Source organism: Temnothorax americanus, unplaced genomic scaffold (assembly GCF_048541705.1).
Source record: "Temnothorax americanus isolate GAGA-0224 unplaced genomic scaffold, ASM4854170v1 Scaffold30, whole genome shotgun sequence".
In the NCBI taxonomy this organism is placed as follows: Eukaryota; Metazoa; Arthropoda; class Insecta; order Hymenoptera; family Formicidae; genus Temnothorax; species Temnothorax americanus.
In genome coordinates, this window is record NW_027509443.1 from 1,900,188 (window position 1) to 1,921,092 (window position 20,905).

General features: G+C 37.7%; 2 protein-coding genes across 3 annotated transcripts in view; one reads left to right on the plus strand and one right to left on the minus strand.

Moving 5' to 3' along the window:
* Mesr6 (misexpression suppressor of ras 6) overlaps window positions 1-20,905 on the plus strand; it is a 637,129-nt gene that overhangs the window by 371,698 nt on the left and 244,526 nt on the right. The window lies entirely within an intron of this gene.
* LOC143900780 (uncharacterized) overlaps window positions 1-20,905 on the minus strand; it is a 241,725-nt gene that overhangs the window by 24,036 nt on the left and 196,784 nt on the right. The gene's annotated exons all lie outside the window — the stretch shown is intronic.

Sequence of the window (20,905 nt, forward strand, 5' to 3'; positions counted from 1 at the left end):
TGATCAAATGAGATATGTTGAACCGATAGAATCAAACTCAGTCTGATTATTTACATCTAATTATTCAAGCTCGTGCGAGTTAATTAAAATCAATGTATCTTGCACATACAAGATGCATTCTGCAATATTTGCGTGCTATAATAATGATACGTGTATAGTTTTTTTCCATTTATATGTATATTTATGTGCACTGTTTTTTAAAACATGTAACTTTCATTGGCGCCTTGATTGCAAAATTATGTTAATGCTATCGGCTATCGCTTCGAATTCGATAGCGCAACCTTTGCGCGATTCAGCGCCGACGAGTCTCTTTCTGAAAACATAGATCGTTATTAATAAGCTATATACTAAGCGTCACATTTCGAAAAAATCTCGATCGTACGTTCGACAAATAGAAGTTATATCCAATAAATTTATAGAAGATTGACTTTATCTTTGACGAATTATTATTGAGTTTTTGACATAGTGTTATACATATAATATTGAGATTAAAAACTACTTCCCAACTACAACAAATTCTTATCGATCAAAAATATACTTATCGTTTAAAATTTTGATCTAATTTTTCAAAATTGATGTAAAAATTTGTAATTAGTTACGAGTTGCTCTTATCTTTCTTGATTTACTAAAAGATAAATCAATGTATTATAGTGTATCTAACTTATGATACTCAATTCTTATAAAATGACGATGATGCACTTGGATGCATGAGTCTGTATTTAAATGTTACATCTAATATAACATTAAAATAAATATAACATTTAAAAAAATATAATATTAAAATTTAAAAAAGTCTCCTATTTATGTTTAATATAATATTGTTATCTTGAGAAAAATATGTGAAAGTCAAGTCGTGTTTAGCCGGGATCAAGCTATTCAAAAATGATATTTCTAGAATATAATGTTTAATTTATCTATGGCAAAATATTCAGACAAAGCGTAAAAACACTGTGTCTTGTATTTACCAGTGCAGTGTACTGTTCTATGTGGTACGTTACGAAGTTTACTGTAACATGAAGATATAATAGCCATAAGGCTACCGGCATTAGTAAATAAAGACTCGCTATAGGGTGTGACTCGCTAACGTCTGGTCATTGCGATTGAATCCTCTGTTAATGTCAAACAGTCTCGCTGTTCGGCACAACGTGACGAATTTAATGACATTCCGTGGCCAACGAGATTTGTACATAATTCCGCTGGCATGGCGGTGCATATGGCGGTGTCGATAACGGTACAGGCTGCCGCAATCATACCAGCAGATAAGTCTAAACTCTCGTACGGTTTCTCTCTTTATGCCTTAACCTGTATCTGCATTTTACATCTCGCCAGTAGTAGCTCGACGATAAATCAGTTAAGCGATACGACGGAGGTAAACTTGCAATAAAAATGACTATAGTCAACAATTTTTTACAACGGATCGAAATAGACTGGGCGTATGATTTTTACATGCGATTTCGCAAAGATTAACTTTTGAAAAAAATTGTTTTCAATAAACATCCGTCTTATTTATTACGAGAGCTATTCACACGAATAATAATTTTAAAGTCATGCTACATTCGTCTGATGAAATACAGACCAATCTATTGAGAATTCAAAATAGCTGGTACAATTTGTAATATTTGCGGGCTATGACGAACTATATATAGACCAGCTAACTGAATTACGCGTATCACGAACGTTAAAGTACCTATCGTAATAAAATTTACAATTTAAACGTATTTTATATATATCTTTTTAAGTATTTTTTAAATATATTTTTTGACCACTAAAGGGGGAAGAGAGCGAAAATTAGTATTTAATTAAATTTAAAAATTTCTTTGCATATTTTCAAATCACATTTTAAAGTTTCATTTAATCCTAAAATTAGAGACAGATATAATTCTTTCTAATATTCTTAAATATTCGTCAAATATTTCCAAATTTGTTAATAATTTACAGAAAATGCTGAATATATTATACTCAGTTTCTTAATAAAGAGATTGTTATGCAATGTTTCTATAATACATACACAAATATACATGTATTTAATTTTAATATGACATATGCAGCTGCGAAGTTTCATATGGATTCTTAAACTTGAATTTTTAACCGAGACTGTTGCATCCGACTACGCAGTAATGCTTCTAGTAAATAACCCTCCCTATATTGTTGTTGCGCGAGGCACCGTTTGACAGCATCAAAGAAAATGCAAGAGAATCGAGAGAAGAATTATTACTCACGTACTACGAGAATCATTTCATTATCAACTCGTAAAGAGGCAAACGTGCATTGTGTGCTAAACACCGGTAACGTGGCCGAACCCCCCAGAGAGTGCATAGCACCGCGGTGAACCTCACCTTCAAGCCGATCTATGGTTTATACTGTTGTCCAGTATATTGCCAAGCGGCGCCAACTAAGCACAGCAGCTGGTTCTTTTATGTTCATTTAAATAATAATCTTGCCACTTGCCACATTATACTCGAGCGTGGTCGATCATACAAATTTAAATATTCTTTGGGGAAAAAAATTAAAATCCATATACATACTCGTATATACGAGAAAAAAAATGAATTTTGCTTTATGCAAGTCATAATACTGTTTCTTTTGAATTTGACCATTGAAGATTATAAAAATATTTAGTCCGAATTTTAAAATAAAAACAATGAAGATATAAAAAGTTTGGCTGTACTTCCGAAAACGTCCATGCTCAGATTTAGGTGAAACTTTGTGAATAGGTTCCTTTTAGATAGAAAACACATATATACCAAAAGGATTTTTTGCGACTCAAAGTTTAGCAACTTTTTTAACATTTTTAACTTACTGTCTCCGCACATACATTTTCCACGCGAAACAAACCAAAACAGTTCTCAAGTAATGTAAACAACTATAAAATCATACACAAAGTACAAATATATTAGTTTATATACTCTGCTGTATACTCTGCTTTACCGAAAAAAGTGGAGCCCCCGCAGGGGGGCGGAACCTACTGCCTCCACGCATACACTGTCCACGCGAAACGAGGTGCCACATAGGTTCGTGGCGCGCTTTACAAGCTCGTTTAAGTAGAGGTGGTATTAAACAAGATAAGTTAGTTGATCATTTGTGTGAATATTTGTGGCGATATACAATAAAAAGAAATAAAGAAGATCCGTTTTATGTATTACTAGATGATATAAAATATGTGTATTCAGGAAATTATAGAGAATATATAATGTTTCATAATATATATAAAATTTTTTTATTTGTTTTGTATATAAACTATAATATATATAGGTCCGGAAGTATGTTCCGGGGCTTTTATTTTTGATATCGGTATATTCCGGGACATTTGGCAGTTTCCAGGACTGTCCTGGAAAAAGTTGATGTCCTACGGCAATTTTTGGGACAGTTTTTTAAATCTGATTACATATATATGCGTTATATTCCAGGACTGTACATTTCAAAAAACGTAAACAGTCCCGGAACATATCTCTGGACCTACATTTATATTTGTACTTTGTGTATGATTTTATGGTTGTTTATATTACTTCAGAGCTGTTTTGGTTTGTTTCGCGTGGAAAATGTATGTGTGCGGAGACAGTAAGTTAAAAATGTTAAAAAAGTTGCTAAACTTTGGAGTCGCAAAAAATACGTTTAGTATATGTGTTTTCTATCTAAAAGGTACCTATTCACAAAGTTTCATCTAAATCTGAGCATGGACGTTTTCGGAAGTTTCGCCAAAAGTTTTAAATTATGAATTAGAACCGTATGGAATAAATCTGTTTATAAAATGATTAATTTAGAAAACATTTGATGTCCTCTTATGGAATTTTTTCATATATAACTTTTATTCTTTATATTATGTACTATTTTTCACTTTCATATACAGATATCAAAGGATGGAAAATTTCTTGATACTGGGGATATTTCTATTCTCCGTGCAACATCATGCGGATAATTAGTAAGCGGTTCATTGTTCGTCTGTCGGCGTACGCATAAAATCTCTTTTTCCACCGTGTTCGTATACGATAAAATCTTTATTTCCCATAAGCAGAAGAAGCAGAAAATGGCTGGCACCGCCATGTCTCATCTTCGGATCGCTTCACGCTCGACGAGCACCATCAAGAGGCCTGAGGCTCGCTCGAATCATCCCCATACCAATAACATACACACGTACATACATTCCCATACATATAAAGTGAGTTATTAAACAATTATAATCGCATCTAAGGACTAGCATTTACCTCTCGATTTGACGCACCGATAACCGGTATGAAGGAAGATTCCGCCTAAGAATTGAAAGGAAGGAAGGATATATATACGAGATATAACTTTGCCTTATCCCTTTCTATTTCTTCACTACTGATTAATGAGTAAAATTGATAGTCAGTAACACAATAAAGTAAAATAAGGAAAGGATTTAATAATCTCCTCAAATGAAGCAAAAAGAACTTTTATTAAACGATTTATAAATGATAAATTTTTGCAATATGAAAGAGTGTCTTCTTCATATTAGATACTAAATGTTTTTATAGTTTTCAAGAAATACAAGGATAAAGTTAAATTTAAATCGCTCGGACGTACACGCGCATTTTAATACAAGTTTATTCATCATATCACATGTCGGCCTGATCCAAAATCACAAAGACAGCATACTGTCCTGACCTTTAGGTATACGCCATTATGAAAGAGAAGAGCCTAATGGAAATCCGCTAATGGAGGACCGGGCGGCGACCTTTCGAAAACAATCGATCGCCATCCACAGCGGTCCCGGTTGTGTCTCAGGAACGAGCCTTCCGAGTGAAAGTCCCCGTAGCATTGGTAGCATTCTGTCGTTTCTTCACCGATATGTACCGCGCAGCGTGCGCTAACGGCGAAGTAGGTCAGCTGCAGACATTGCACCACCTTCCTTCCACTATATCAGACTCCGTTTCGTATCTCGGGGTTCTGGTTAACACGCGGTGCACGCCGGCATTTGTCGATTAATCGAGCTTCCTGTCTCCCGCCAGTCCAGACCCGCCAAGGAAGCTCTTTTTTTATCCCCCTCTTCCCCTCCCCCTTCCCGCTCAACGGCCACATCTGACGATTACGCGTTTCTACGAGAATTTACGGTGCTTCCAATTTGATTGTGTAACACGCAATTAGTAGCTTCGGAACGCTTTCTATTTCTAACACTGAAAGAGAGAGGGCTCGTTAGTTATTCTCGGCGATCAAGCGCCGCGCAAAGTTATTTCATTGCAAATTAATGACCATCATGTAGCGATATTGCAACACGTGTGCCGAGTTGGTCGAACGCACATCCAGCCTTGCGAATCACACGCGCGGACGCGACTTATCTCTCCCTCATTCATTCTGGTACGACACGTTGCCTTTTACGAAAACCATTTAAAAGAGCACGATGCACGTCGCGCTTCGAAAAGATTCCGCTCCGCTTTAGAACGCTAGATAGAGGAGATTCCGGTTCTTATCCGATCTCCGAGGGAGCTGGTACGCCGTGAGCGCGGTAGTTAAACTTAACTAACGACTCCATTAAAGCATCCGCACCTAGTCTAACAAAACTCACGATCGCGGTTTCTCCTCGGCTCGATGCATCGCAACGAAAGCGATGCGACGCGCGTCCGCCGGTCGTCGACGGAGATCCGTTCGTACCATTGGCTATTGGTATTACCGGAAGTGAGTGCACAGAGATCTCCGACGGGAACCAGAATGACGCGAGGTCATGGGTGATCGATGGCTCGGCCGATTGATGCCACGACGATTGATCATCTGACTCAGGGAGTTTGTTTTTCTCCCGTCGCCGATGTCGTTTGACCGGTATTCAGTGGCAGGTATACGCGCGGATACCGGACGTATATCTGAAATAATATCTTCCTCCAGCATTATACCTCGTCGACAATTTTTTATATTCGACGAAGTGAAGACAGTATTAGGAGTTATTATTTATTAAATGCATTTCTTTATATTTTTATTTTATCTTCAAATATACCTGCCATCGAGTTGCTCTAATGTGATTTATCTAATTAATATTTATTAAGGAAACACACACACACACACGCGCAGTTATGTTTTTGTACCTGCAGTAATTTAACGTACATTTAAACCCGGATACCATGAACACACTACGACAAATACAGTTGCCGACACAAGCCTCACTATATCTTGCTATAAGAAAAACATTAGAAACAAGTGAGAGAGCGTCTGAAACCTCGACTTCAATCATCCGAAACACTCGCTAGCTGTCATATACATTTGTCTTTCTGAGTGAAGAGATTTAAGATTTAAGGTGTTTCGTGCCACGGATCGGTCGTGGACACGAGACTATTTCTCACAGTAATAAAGGTTCTTCCGGAGTATAACACCACTGAGTAACTGCATCTCCACTACTATATTACACGATCAGGTATTCCGCCCTGGGGAGAGCACGGGGGGATCTTCCTGGATCCGAAGGTGGCGGGTCATCGTATTATACGAGAAAGACTTTCTACTTCTGTACTACACCGACCCGGTCTGCGCGCGCGATCTCTTCCTGCACGATGTAGATTACCCGGCGAGCATCTCTCCTTACAACGAGATACCAGCCAAGCGATAAGCTACCGTGCAACTTTCTTGGTGCCTTATACCACGCTCCGCGATATCGCGCGCTCTTTCGGCATGATTTCACCTCGACTCCTCTCAGATGCCTTTATGCAAATGCACGCGTGCAAGAAAATTCTGTTAACAAAGCCTGCTACTATCGCGCCGGCAGTTTTTCCGCATTCTTATAGAGTGCGGAACTTATCCTCGTGTTATTATTTCGTGACCTGAGAAAATTATGTTGCTATAGAGAAGTAAATATATAAAAATAATACTCTCTCTTTAAGAGATCTTTGCCTTTATAAAAAGGAATCTTAAAGGTTTACTTTTAGTATGAATTGCGTACGATAACGAACATAGTGTTAGTCAAAACTTCGTCAAAATAAAAATTCATATTTTTAGATTTTTTAGATTTATTAGATTTTTAGATTATAAGAAAACATATACTTACATATTTAATATTGTTCATTAATATATATATAATAATTGCGAATAAATGAAAAATTACATAGTATGGGATTGAATTTAAGAATTTGTAATTTCTATATAAATTATAATGATTGAAAGTGTCTATATAAAAAAATAATATTTACTTTATAATAACCGGAAGAGTTTTTAAGGAAATTAAGGAGGAGAATATGAACGTGAATTAGTAAAAGAATTTTTAATTTTAAATTTTATTTAGAGTCACATTTACTCTCCGAACTTTACTTTATTAAGAACGTATAATTTTTATTTAAAGATATTACTTAAACAGGCTTAAGAGTATAATGATTGTAACACGAAACAGTGCTCTTCAGCTTCTTTCAAATAATATCTGTATAATTCTAATACTTTGGCATCAAGCTATAATTACAGACTATCTCAGTTCGTGTTACGACCGTTATGTTGCAAATCCGAGTTATCTCGACAACTGTTTCTCGATTACCTTTCCTCGATGGTTACTTTGTGTGCTTCTTTGCAACGCGTACGCCAACGCACATTCAATTCTGTTCGCAATGAGTGTTACGCTATAGCGTATAAAGTCGATTATACCACGCCAATCAGATCCTCATCCCCGGGTCCGGAGTTGCATATACGCTTACTCGCTCGGTCGGACTTACCCCGTGATACATATCGTTTATTATTATTCCTCGAAGCTGTCCAATTACCTTAGCCAGCGCCGCAATTCGCGCTAATGGATCGAGGAGCACGGTCGTGGCCGTCGTGGCACGTCGTGGCGAGCCGCGGGGGAAATCGCCACGGTGCGGCGCGGCGGCGGCGGCGCGGCGTGGCGGCACACGGCGTTCCTGGATTTCTTTGGCGGATTTCCAAACGCGCCGAACGGCCTGAACTCGCCCTGGAGGAAAAGTTACGTTTACCTAAGGTTTCGATCCTATTTCCGTACGGGTCGGTGACCCGATCTTTTTCCCCTCTGTCTCCCTTCCTCTCTCTCCCTCGCTGTATCTTTCTCTCTCTCTTATTCCTCCGATCGCTCTCGCGACTTGACTTCTCTCTCGCTCACATCGCCCTTCATCACTCTTTGTCTCCTACTCTATGTTCCACTTCTGTACTGCGCGCGCCATGCCTTCCTTGCGAGCTGTTTTCTCACTCTCTCCTCTCTGTCTCTAAGTTATTCCTCGTCTCGCCCTTCATCCTTCTCTTTCCCTTTCTCTCGAGATTGACCATCTTCATCTTCCTATCTACGCGCTCGTTTATTCGTGCTCGCTTTCTTCGCACCCGCCGTCTCTCATTTATCCATTCAACCTCTCTGTCTTTCTTCGGCTCACGATCGTGCATCCACTCGCTGTGTCTTTCTCTCTTTTTCCGTTTCTCTCCGCAACCGCTTCTTGCCTCGCGCAACCGACAAACCTTTCAGCGTTTCGCGTTGCACCATACACCTGTCAGGCGTCGCGTAATTGTGAAACGACTTTATAGCCTGGACTGATATTGCAAAGGGACGCGCTGCGTTTCCTTCCTTCATCTAAAACCGGACGTTCTCTTTTAACCGAGATAGACGACAGATATCGCGCATCGCGCGAGATGTCTGGTATTTTTAGCCGTACTTGCAGTCGCACACATTCGATCTATAACTTGTGTATGCATGTATTTCGGTCCAAGTACAGAATAACAGAGTTCGAAAATTGTCCCGAAAGATTTGCACAATGCGTGCAAATAAATCGGAGTATTTTCTATCTATGCCAAGAGTTTGTTAACTTTAAATTATTTATTTAATTATTGAATAAAAATAATGTAATTTTAATAATTGTCGTAAATATAATATTATAGGAGAGAGATGGTTTTACTTCTATTTTAACATATATGTTTAACAAACGTCTGTTGATGATTAATACTAAACATAAATAACTGAAGTTAATTATATTATTGCATTTATATATTATCCTTTCTTTGCACGTAGTTAGTTATCTGCCGTACGCAACACAGCCAAAGATAAATCATCGATTTTTTTATTCCTTCCAAGAAATGTCACATACGATGAAGTTATCTGCTGGCTGCATCACATTTTTCATATCTGCTGCCAGGAAGGAGGTCGATCGGTCAATTAATTACACGGCAGTGATCGCTCAATAATTAATGCTTGAGCCACGAGATTCTTGATGCGTTCGACGTGAACTCCGGGTGGCCCGGGAACGAATATGGAGGCGCGTATGCACACGTGCACACATGCAAAAACTCCGCCTCTTTCCTGCGTATATTCGCGATTCATTAATTAACCCATTTGTAATATCTCGCGTGGAATGCCGTGAGATTTACGTGGCGCGTAAATTCGAACGTGTGTATACACAAAATGTTTGGTGGAACCCTCTCTCGATCTGTAGTTTTATTCAATGTGTCCCAAAAATCCAACATTTTCTCTACGTGCTTTTCAACTTCAACGAGGTCGATCTTTTCTTAGCGAAAATTGAATTAGATTTTCTTTTCTCAAATATCTGATTTTGATACCGTTTGTTGTTATATTTTAAATTAAAATGAATTTAAGAATTTAACTTATTTTCAATCTATTTCCGATAATCACAGTTAAAAGTTAAAATATTCATTGTTAAAAGTGTTTTTCGCGGATACGTTGAATAAGGAGATTGTTACGAGCAGGAATTTCTGTCTAGTGTCACGTGACAAAAACAAAATTCCGCGTTATTATTTCACTTTGGTCCTCCTTTTCTTCTTACCGTCATCTCCACGAAGAAGCGGTCGCTATCTTCGATGCGACGCGCTAATCATTAATTAGCTCTTTCTTTAATCGGAGTCTGACTCGGATGTTCCGATCGTTTTTACCCATGACGATGAAGTCCGCGGCAACGGCGACAGGACGTAAACGGACAGCAGGAACGTCGCTTGACGTGGCGAACGCGATGGAATGTCGAAGCATAACCATCTTCACGAGAACAGCGATAATTCGTTTGTACGTTTCTTCGGCCGCGCCGAGCGGAAATTGGCAAAACGGTTTATACACCAGAGAGAGTACTAAAGTTCCGACGTCTTCTGTATCTTTCCGCGAACTCCTGTAATTATTTCCGTTTTATATTCTTTTGCAAAGTTTAGGGAAAAAAGATGTGAAAGAATCTTATGAAAGAAACTTATACGAAAGAATCGAAAAGATTCTCATGAATACCTCAATCAGTAATCAATTCTCCGCGGAAGTTGATGGAACAACATAATTTAATTTACACTTAAACTGTCAACAGTTCGATTATACGATGATAAATTGGCACATTCCTGCAGAATGTTAAACATTATACATATTAATGTGATATAATCCTTTGAATTTATACTGATAATACGTATATGTATCCGTTTATACGTCATATCAACGCGATGTTGCTTGCCAAAAGCTATTTACAGCAGAGAACGCGAAAATATTTGCGACTGCATTAGCAATCGTCTAGATAACATCTCGATATAATTTCCACAGTGTTTACGCCGACATTCAATTATAAGGTCATTAAACGACTCGATCTCTACGGCACTTGAGGATAATTTTTCGTCCCGAGGGCTTGCGAGAGAAGCGCGTAAAACTTCCCGGCAGGTATTAATCACGTACGATAGACCGAGCATGGATTTAGTTGTCCGTTGAAGTTGCCGAGTCTCCTGCCTGCGGCGTCGTCTCTTCGTATACAGGGTGTTTGAAGGGAGGGATGGCCCGATCCCCGCACACCGTTATATCCTGCGTCGAGTTTTTAGTTTCGCGTCGGGGCACCTATACGGTGACCGTCCGCGTCGCGATAATCATCGATATTTTCTCTTCCGCATACCGATTTCGTGGCCGAACGTGACCCGGTGAGCAGAAATTGCGGCGTGCGGTCGATACCCGATACGATAATGGGTAACAACGCAGAGAAATTTCTCTCCGTGGCCCCGGGTATCCCGTGTGACGACGCGACGCTATATACGTACTCGCGAGATCCAGGACTGCCGATTTTGTGATAAAAATAAGAAAAAGTACTCACCGGCGCCGGCGCGGCGCGGCGGGGAGCTAGCGGATGCTGGAAATTTCAGAAGCTCCGTACGATTGAGTAAATAAACAATAATTATTATAAATAAAACGTAGATATATTTAACACGATTTTAAAGCACGAATGATATTTGTAATATCGAAAAAGAGTCGAAAATATTTTTGATACTAATACGAAATGACGAAATTTATATTTTATTCCGCATACTAATAAAATATAATTAAATTATGAATATACGAGAAATCCTTGTATTAAAGATTAGTTGCAAACAAGTTTTTGTTGAATCTCATTCATAAAATAGATAAATAGATATATTTTATCGGCGTTAGAAGGTTATAGGCTCATTGAAGTGCCTCTCCAGAGTATCCAAACAAAAAGTTCGAAAAGTATTATAAGATATAGGTGTGGGATAACAAAGACTACAAATTAAACAGGATATTATAGTACAATAATATTTATTATTGATAAATATTTCCAAAAGACTTAATATTTAAAGGAATACATAAAGGAAAAGTACAGAACTCAATACAGAGCTGAGTCATGAATCGACATTGTTTTGTTTGCGCGCTTTCGGTTAAAGTCTTGTTGATGGAAATGGTTTGCTGTCATCAGCTATATTCGCTATTCGCCTACGGCGATACGAACAATCGAATGGTGAATTGACGTAACCCAGTGCGGTCTCGCGAAATCTCGTATTCTCAAAGGAATCATATTTAGCGTGCACGCGCCCATGAAGGCGCGTAACGTCGCGTGTCCTCTCGCCATGCCGTCGAGGAGTCCTCCTGTTTGTTCTGCACTTTAATAGCGTGCCTGCAATCCTTGCAACGTGGACACGTGGAGGAACGCGTTTCCCTAATACATTTCCCCCTCCTGTCTCTCTCTCTCTCTCTCTCTCTCTCCTTCTTTCTCTGTTTCTTGTTTTCTTCCTCGTTCTTTCTCTTTCCCTCTCTCCCTCTTCCACCGCTGCCTCATTCTCGCGCTCTTTCTTTCTCCCGCTTGTCTCCCTCGCACCGTCGGTGGTCCTTCAGGACTCGAGGAGACACAAGCCGCCCGTGGAGAACACGTTCCCCAAGAGCAACGTCAATATTGACACATCCTCGGTGCAAATCGACAAATGCGTTTTGCGCTTCTGGAACTCACGCAATACAACGGGTACTTCTACGATGGGTTCTATGTAACCTGGATCGAGCGTCAATGCCTTTTATTTAAGTATATTGGAAGCTGTAAAAGACGGTTATATATTTTATCTTATTAACCTTTTAAACGCTATTCGAAATACTTTGTTTCGTGTTTTTTTTTCTTCCTTTATTTTATATCTCTTCCAGATTATATATATATATATATAAGACTTTCTGTCTGCTGAAAATATTTAGAAGCAGTTTTTATTGGACTGTGTGGAAGATACAAGTTTATTCAAACATATGAAAATGAAGAAGTATATATAAGATACGAATATATATAACGTAGAAAAGTAACGAATAACGAATCAAGTAACACATAAATATTACGAATAAAACGTATAACGTTTTATACAATAATAATGAAAAATAATTTTAATTTTAAATAACATGTTGCATATTGTTAAAAATTGAAGACAAGTTTACCATCAAAAATTAATAGATTGAAAAACATTGGAATTTTTAACGATTTCTATTAGATCATTTGTCAATCATTTTCCGACGGTGTCGCGTTTTCGCTTAAATGATTGCGCGCGTGTGCTGATACTGCCTCCTCAACGATATCGTAAAGGGACAAGAGCGAATAAAAAAAGCATCAGCTTGTAAGTGACGAGAGAGCGCTTGTGACGACAGCGATACTAATTTCGCTTCTACATTCCATCGGCGCGTTGGCTTGCCGTCTTAATGCTGTTGACGAGCGCGAGCAAGGTGTGTCTTAAAAGCGGCTGCAGTCTCGCCGAGAAACGGAATTTTTATTGCTATACCGAGAAAAATGACGGAACAACTGGGAAAAGCGTTTGGCTGCGTGAATTGCGACACACGGAAGAAATATGAAAATTTTTACATAAACAGATTGTATATATGAATTTGTGATTTATGTTTCGTATCTCATGCGTATTTTAGTATCCAGTTCGTCATTTTATTGTAAAATTCAGTGAAATGCGCAACAATCGAACAGGTTCTTGTCTTGCACGTTAAATTTTGATTTATATCTACTATAATTGTGGCAATAACTTTGAAAAACATGAGGCCGCATTTTAAGATGTATATATATATACATATTAGATGCAATTGCCAATGAAAGGATAGCGTATATCTTTAATCCTTCCGACATGCCATTAGCGATCTGATCTATTACATCTTCGAATGTAGGATGCTGAAAAAAAGAAGAAAAACTGATCTCAATAATGGTATCGATGTAGCGCTATATTCAAGGAAATTTTCATTTCCGTAAACACACGTATTAATCACGCCTTAGGAATTGCTGTGTCGACGGTTATCATCCGCGAGTAATTAGATCGTGTACTTATTAACGAGAACACCGATGCGCATCGGGCTTAATGGCCGTTGCCTATAGCGCGCTTGTGATTACCGCCCGATATATAATTGCCCCGATGACCTTAAAAGCGCTTTGTACGGGCACACCGAGCGGTTTTGAAAGTCGGAAAAAGTGCTCGGCACGTAATTTTCATCGTGAAGCGTTGCTGACATTTAGACATTTAGAACACCCGTTACAGCGACATTCACCGACAGTCGTCGGGCGTCATGCGGCTACCTCTATGCGCGACGTCTTGTACCTACGAGCGCCGTTATTAATGCGTATAATTATTAATCTATACGTATTTATGTAATAATTAATGGGTGATCGCGGCGCTATACGTCCGACCGCGCGGTCACGGCGGAACACGAATGTCGAGGAACTATCTATCAACGTCCCACTTTGGCGTCGCTCTTATGGTTTCCCGGGCGACCCTCATGTCATGAGAAAGAGGCGTGGACCGTGCGCGCGGAAGAAAATCTCGGTCCTTATTAGCCGAGCAGACGATCGTTTGATCACTTCTTATACAGGCTCGCTTATCTTTTTACTGAAAACTTTGGTTTTGTATACCGTTAATTATATCCTGCTGCATTTTTTCAATTTTAGAGACTTATAGAAATTAAATAACTCGAGGTAGAAAGAATCTGATTTACTCGAAAGATTTCTATGAAAGAAATTAAAGCAAACAATAAAATAAAGACATATCGTTATCGATATTTGTTATAAAGTGGCAAATTGCGATAATCATTATCGCAGGTAGCAAATAAGAAGATAGAAAGATATGAGGTACGATATAGTACCACAAGTTTAATTAGCTCTTAATATCCGGCAGCTAGTTCTATATACCGCTTAGCTATAAATATATACTTCGTAGAAACGTTATGTAAGCTGTATATGATGTATATAAGGTATCCAAGAGATAGCTTTTGCTGTCAGCAATGAATTTACAATGCGTCATATAGTTTGAGAAATAATGATTGATGATTAAGAATTAAAGAGAGGAGGAAAAGCTTGAAAATTGACAATCTGAAATAACAGAATTTTTGATAGAAGGCAAGTATAAAAACAATCACTTGAAAATTGTCACAAAAATTATAAAAATTTACACACAGAAAAAAAGTGTTAAATCAAGACTCATATACTTGTATATAAGCAAGAATCTGTAATCTTGAAATGAGATATAAATTGCGTTAAACGAAGAAAACTTGTTTGAATGAAGTATACAGTTTAATCAAGAAAAAAAAGTTGAAATAAAAAGTTGAAATTCTTATAAGAAGATTATAGATTTTTGCTTCTATACAAGTATATGAGTCTTGATTCAACACTTCTTTTTTTTTCTGCGGACTATTCGAAATCTTCCTGTTGAAGTTTCTGCTATTTTGTTATTGGATATATCTGTTCACATAATACAGCACTTAATAATTGTGATAAAATAACTTCTTTATATTATGTTATATCTAACACAATAGGCATATTATTTGTTTTTCTTTAATATCGTTAAAAGAGCCAAAAAAATTTCGGTACGATTCGGTACTAAGACTGAAGTATCGCGAATACAAGACTAAATAAAGACAGGATCTTGCTGGGAGAGAGAGAAAGAGAGAAAGAGAGAAAGAGAGTGGGTAGGGGGAGAGGGGTATCGCGTCCGGTATTTCCTTCGCTTGACTTCTAGTACGGGTTAGGACGTGGTCACACGTACAACGCTGCTTCCAAGTAAGTCTCGTGGCGAAGTTGCATGAGAATGAACCTCCGCTGACCAAAACGAGCATTCGAGACGGCTGGTTGGCCCGATAGGTTCCCTTTTCTTCGGGATCTCGTCTCGGAACACTGTACCGTACCTTCCTTCTTGCAGGCCGCTTTCGATGAAGCCCCGGCCTTCTTTATGCCGTTCTTCGACGGCCCGCGCTCTCCACGCTCCACACGCTCTTCTGGTTAAGTGTCGATTCGAGGAAAGCTACGAGTCGAATAATGCATAACGGATTCTCGGTCTAGCGAAGCTGTCAACCCCGAGATGCAGTAAAAATATTTTTTGTCTCGTAGTCTAGTGGGTGATATTCTATATTTGCAATAGAATTACATGCTATAACGGTTTGAATGGAGTACTATATATGTAGAAAAAACTAATACAAGGGAAAATTTATGCATGCAGTTCAGATTTGAAGAGATTCCAGTAAAAATTGATTATTCTCTCATAGCAAATAATTATGATTGAGTATGTAACCGTAATAATACCTAGCATTATAATTTGTATCACGCGTTCTATTGTTATCTGTTAATATGTCATCTATGAAGCTAATGCAAATTTATTTTGCATAGACTATTATCAAGAAATACTTCTAATAATAACATTTCTGTACAACGCAGTAGAAAAAATATATAGATTAAAAAAAAAATAGTGATATATTATTTTAAAATATTATTTCTACGATGATGAAATCAGGGTGAACAGAATAGCTTAAATCAAATGTAAGCTGCTCTCGTGATCAGATTGCTTCGAGAAGACACGCAAAGCTTCCGAGAGGAGGGCGTTATATGCTTCTCAAGAACGGTGAAGAAGCGCGGAGGGGGCGTCAAAGGTGGGAACCTTCGAGGAATCTTTAATAAACACTGCCATTGTATGCTAATCCATAAATATGCTCTGACTACAGTGCAAGCTTGCGTACAAACCAGCTGCGCCATGCATGCTTGCGTATACACGTGCGGCTCTTCTCGACCAATCGAGCCTCTGGACAAATGCCAAAAGTAGAAATTTTATACAGTACTCTCTAAAGATATCGCTCATTTGCTGCAACAATGACATAACTCGAAAAACAAAGTTTTCCAGAAAATTTTGTAATTGCATTTTTAAATGCGATTTTGGTGTAACAATTGATTGTAGAGGAATAAAAGTATCCAGTGTATTAAATTCTCATCATTCTTTTGCAAACAAGTAAAAAAATTACAATTTTTGAGTTATGTCGTTATTGTAGCAGATGTGAGCGATATGTTTCCGATATTGATTAAATTGTTATGTCACATTAATGTATCACATTTGTTAAAAAAACAAATAATGGAGTTGATCCACTAATTCTACTTTTTCTCTTTATTATTTACGATAATTATATTATTACGATAAATACTATACTCTATGCTAAAATTTAAAAATATTCTGAAAATACTAAATAATATATAAGAATGGAAAATCTTGAATAACGAATAATATATGATACAAATTTTTGTATTTATTCAATGTAAATTTTGTCTCTTTATTATTTTGTGATATGCTGGAAGAAACTTTCTGCACAAACAATTCTTTTAAAATTTTATCATCTTTATTACAAGTATATCTACGAAGAAATTTGTATAAAAATTTTGATTACACGATGCTGTTATTATGATTTTAAAAAATTGTTGCGTACATAATAACATAATTTTATCTTTATATAATATATATATATTTGATAATATTATATAATAAAGAAAATTTAAAGAAAGAATAGGTCATGGTGATCGAAGTTTGAGGTCGTTTGAAAATAATTATTTTATTACCAAGTTCAGCGCTGAAGCGAGACATTGCGGAACTTTCTTTTGCGCGGAGGAAAACTCAGGGACTTTATAGAGGGTGAAGTTTTCCACGGCGCCTACGAGAAACACGAGGCTAACGGGAAAATTCAATTCGTCGCGAATTTAATAAGAAGTCTACGATCGGATTTGTATTACGAAAAGCTGAGACTTTATTTATTGATAAAATTAAATAGCATTTTGTTTTATTGCATTTCATCTATTTATATTGCTTTTTTTCGTTAAAGGAATATGTATGCTTTCGATTTGGCAGAATATTTTCTATATATGACATAATATAATTAATAATATTAATTATACCTTTTGGCGTTGATATAGAGTAACTTACATTAGTTTTTAAAGAAAAGGAGAGAACACATATTTATAGATATTTAAATATTTGCAATTTATAATATTTCCTAAAATTTGATATAGATATGTCTTGCTTCATATTACACTCTTATTCTTATCAATTGTTATGAAATTTTATTTGTTAAAAGGAATGGTAATATTAAAAAAAATATTTATTAAGATTGGTTCAACATATAAGACACAATTTGTAGATTATAGTTCAAAACTCAACTTTAATTCTTTTTGTATCTTGAGAAAATTACAATATCGACTGATTGCGAGAAACGGCGCATATTGGCGAAATGTCTTTTATCGGCAACAATTGCATTGAACGAAAGGAAAATCTAAAGGAAAGGGTTAGTGCGCAATTTAATATGTCTATTTATTGGCGGGTACATAAAATACGACATATAATGCGCGATTTATATACGTGTTTCCATGCGGTTGTGCGCCCATTGTACACCGCGTTCCACGTCTATGAATCGAGGAGGAATAGAACGAGTCGATTAGAGGCGCGATATGAAGCGTGCATATATCGATAGCGTGCCGAAGTATCATTGAATTTTAAACGATCGGTGCTTGCACCTTGTTCACGCCTCTGCTCACCTTTTCGAATCACGACTGTCGTGCGATTAAGCACTTTTCAAGGAGGCACCGCGTGCGCCGGGCGTTAGCGTTACTCCGCAATGACGGCAATCTTGCGCCGAATAACGGTACTCGAGTAGTAGGTGGTAGGAAAATAATGGTATAATTTAGAGATTTTTTAGCTGCATGCACGGTGTGTTGCGCAAGATATACTCCTAAGTATTATGCGCTTTCTCTTCGCTGGGATAATATTTGAGAACACGAAGGATGTCATTTGTTTCAATATCAAAGCATCAACATGAACAATTGAAAATTAAGAGATTATCTTGAATTAAGTGCGGACATATATGTATATAATAAAGTAATATATTATGATGTTTATATAATTTCACACACACTATTCGATTTCCAAGTCAAATCTTTATTGCCAAAAAATATCCGATAAATATTAAAAAATTATTTAAAAAGATAACATAAAAACTAACATTTCATAGTTTTGTTCTTAAAACGACGACTTTAAAATTTTCGATATATTACTGCGATAAATTAACAGAATATCTAAAAAAATTAATAAACTTTGCTTCAAAATATATTTATTGAAATTTTTATATAATTTTTAATATAATCAGTGTATGTTTAAAAAGTATCGGACATTAATTATATCAGTGTTTTATCTCGTCATTGACTTCTATACTTCGAATTCTCACAGACTGATGAAACCGCGGTGCGATGCGATCCGCGGAGACGTGCTTGCACCCACGAGAAGCGTGGTGCAACCATGGTGTTTTCTGTCGCGAACGATGGTGACACGGTTCCCTCTTGAAACGCTTTAAAACGTAGAAACGACCGCCTGCGGCACAACTCCCTTTGTCGCGGCGCACCGACGACGATTGCAATGAGACATAAATTGCAATTAGCACCACCGTATCTGCGAGAGAGTATACGTACGTGCGCGCGCCGACGTTGCGCCGCGTTATTATGTGCTGGCGCGCACATGCAGCCCGCGTTCCTTGTCGTTGCAGTTGCAGCATTGGCTATAGTCTTAGCGAACTGGCCGACCACAATGTGAGATCTCGGCGTTCTCTAACGAAGCCCGCACCGTTAAAGTGAAATACACGGGGAGACTCCGATATGCGTCTAGAGTGCTGCCGCTTTTTTAATTCCGTGGCACTTGAGACTTTTTTTCGATTGTGCCGACCAGGAATGCATCGGATCCAACACGTTTCTCGGACGAAGTTAATTCTTTGGGTATTTGCCACGCATTTTTTATCAAACGTAATTCTTATAATGCATGATGGTATTTGCTGTATTTCAATTCAAGCGAGAGAGTGCTATGGGAACTTGTAAGAAATAAGGAATATTGTGGATTCATATAAAAATAATTTGAATCAAATTATATTAGTGCAAATATTGATAAACACAAAAATCTAATATTATAGTTAACAAATATATTAAACATATGTATATAGAAGATATATGAATAAACTGTTTTAGTGACGATCATAGAAGTCAATAAGGTAAATTTAAATGATTAAAAAAATAAAGCGTTATCTTTTTTATCGTTTAAATAATAATTGGAATTATTTAAGTACTTCGGCGCTTCTATATGTTTTCTGTGTTTTATTTGAAACAAAATATAGAGAACATTTAAATGTTACTCTCTCATAAGTACATATAAATAAATATACCATCTTTTTACTTTTTATGCATATATGAATTAAATCGTGTCCGCTCGGAACTACTTCATATGAAGTCTACGAAGCTTAAAAGCGATATAATAAGAAGTTCACCATTATTCGCACGCGGACTCACGAGCTCGCGTAACGACATTCCACCGAGACTGCACAGGCGCAACAAAGGAAGCCCGTGGTAAAAATTCAAGAAACAACTCTATATCGCCGGCATAAGTCACGGTAGCGCGGCATCGGGATCAGTTGGGTTTGCGAGCAACCGGAACGTTCCGCGATGCGATCGGCCCGCAAGTCGATCTGACCCTTATACTCAGAACAAGGATAAGGAACGCCAGGAGGAACATAACCGTATAGCGGTAGTACGCCGCCCGCTACGGAGAAACGCGAGAAGAGAGAACGACGTCGAACGACGTCGAGTCGCATCACGAAAAGACAATGAAAAGAAAACGCCGGCGAAGCTCTTGTTAGGCGAAGCTATTATCATTAATTAAACAGCGGCCGCGCTATCTCGACTCACGTCTTGCCGATGCGATGCCACGGCATTAAGACCGTGTGACACTGTAAAGACTTCAAGTCGGTACTCGTTATCGAAGAAATGACAGAACCTGCCTCTCGCGTGTATCGCTTGTGCATCACCGAAGACCGATCATCGGTCGTTCGGCGAGCAACTGTCTCTCCTTCCTCTCTCCTCTCTTTCTCTCTCTCTCCCTCTCTTTGTCGGAAATTGCTGGTTGCGATCGGCCCGAAAAGTAATTCACGCGGCGATTTGGCTCTCCGGCGCGGCGTGTCGTAAATTAAAGCGGAATGAATGCGGAATAAGAGATCGCAGCGCGCGTAAGCCATTCGGCGACAGAGTTATATAGAGGCGGCGACATCGTAAACACGGTCATCGTATTTACGATACCACTTGTTGCAAAAGTTTCCGCGCTTCGGAAAGATGCTAAATTAATTCTTATACGCGTTCAGTATTTATTTATGTAGATTTTTATACGATTGACTTATTGTGATCGCATTCACAGAGCCGATTTCAATTTTAACATATAATCGCGAATATATCCAACAATGTGTATAATTCAAATAAACTCATGATTACTCTTTTTTTATACGAAACCTATCGCAAACTTGAAATTATATATATATAAATGTTATAAACATTTATACACTTTCTATACGAGTATTTCAAGTCTCATGTCATTTTTCTTGTATAATGCATTTTTGTGCTTTAAGCTAAATAAAATAACATATTTTATTAACAACATG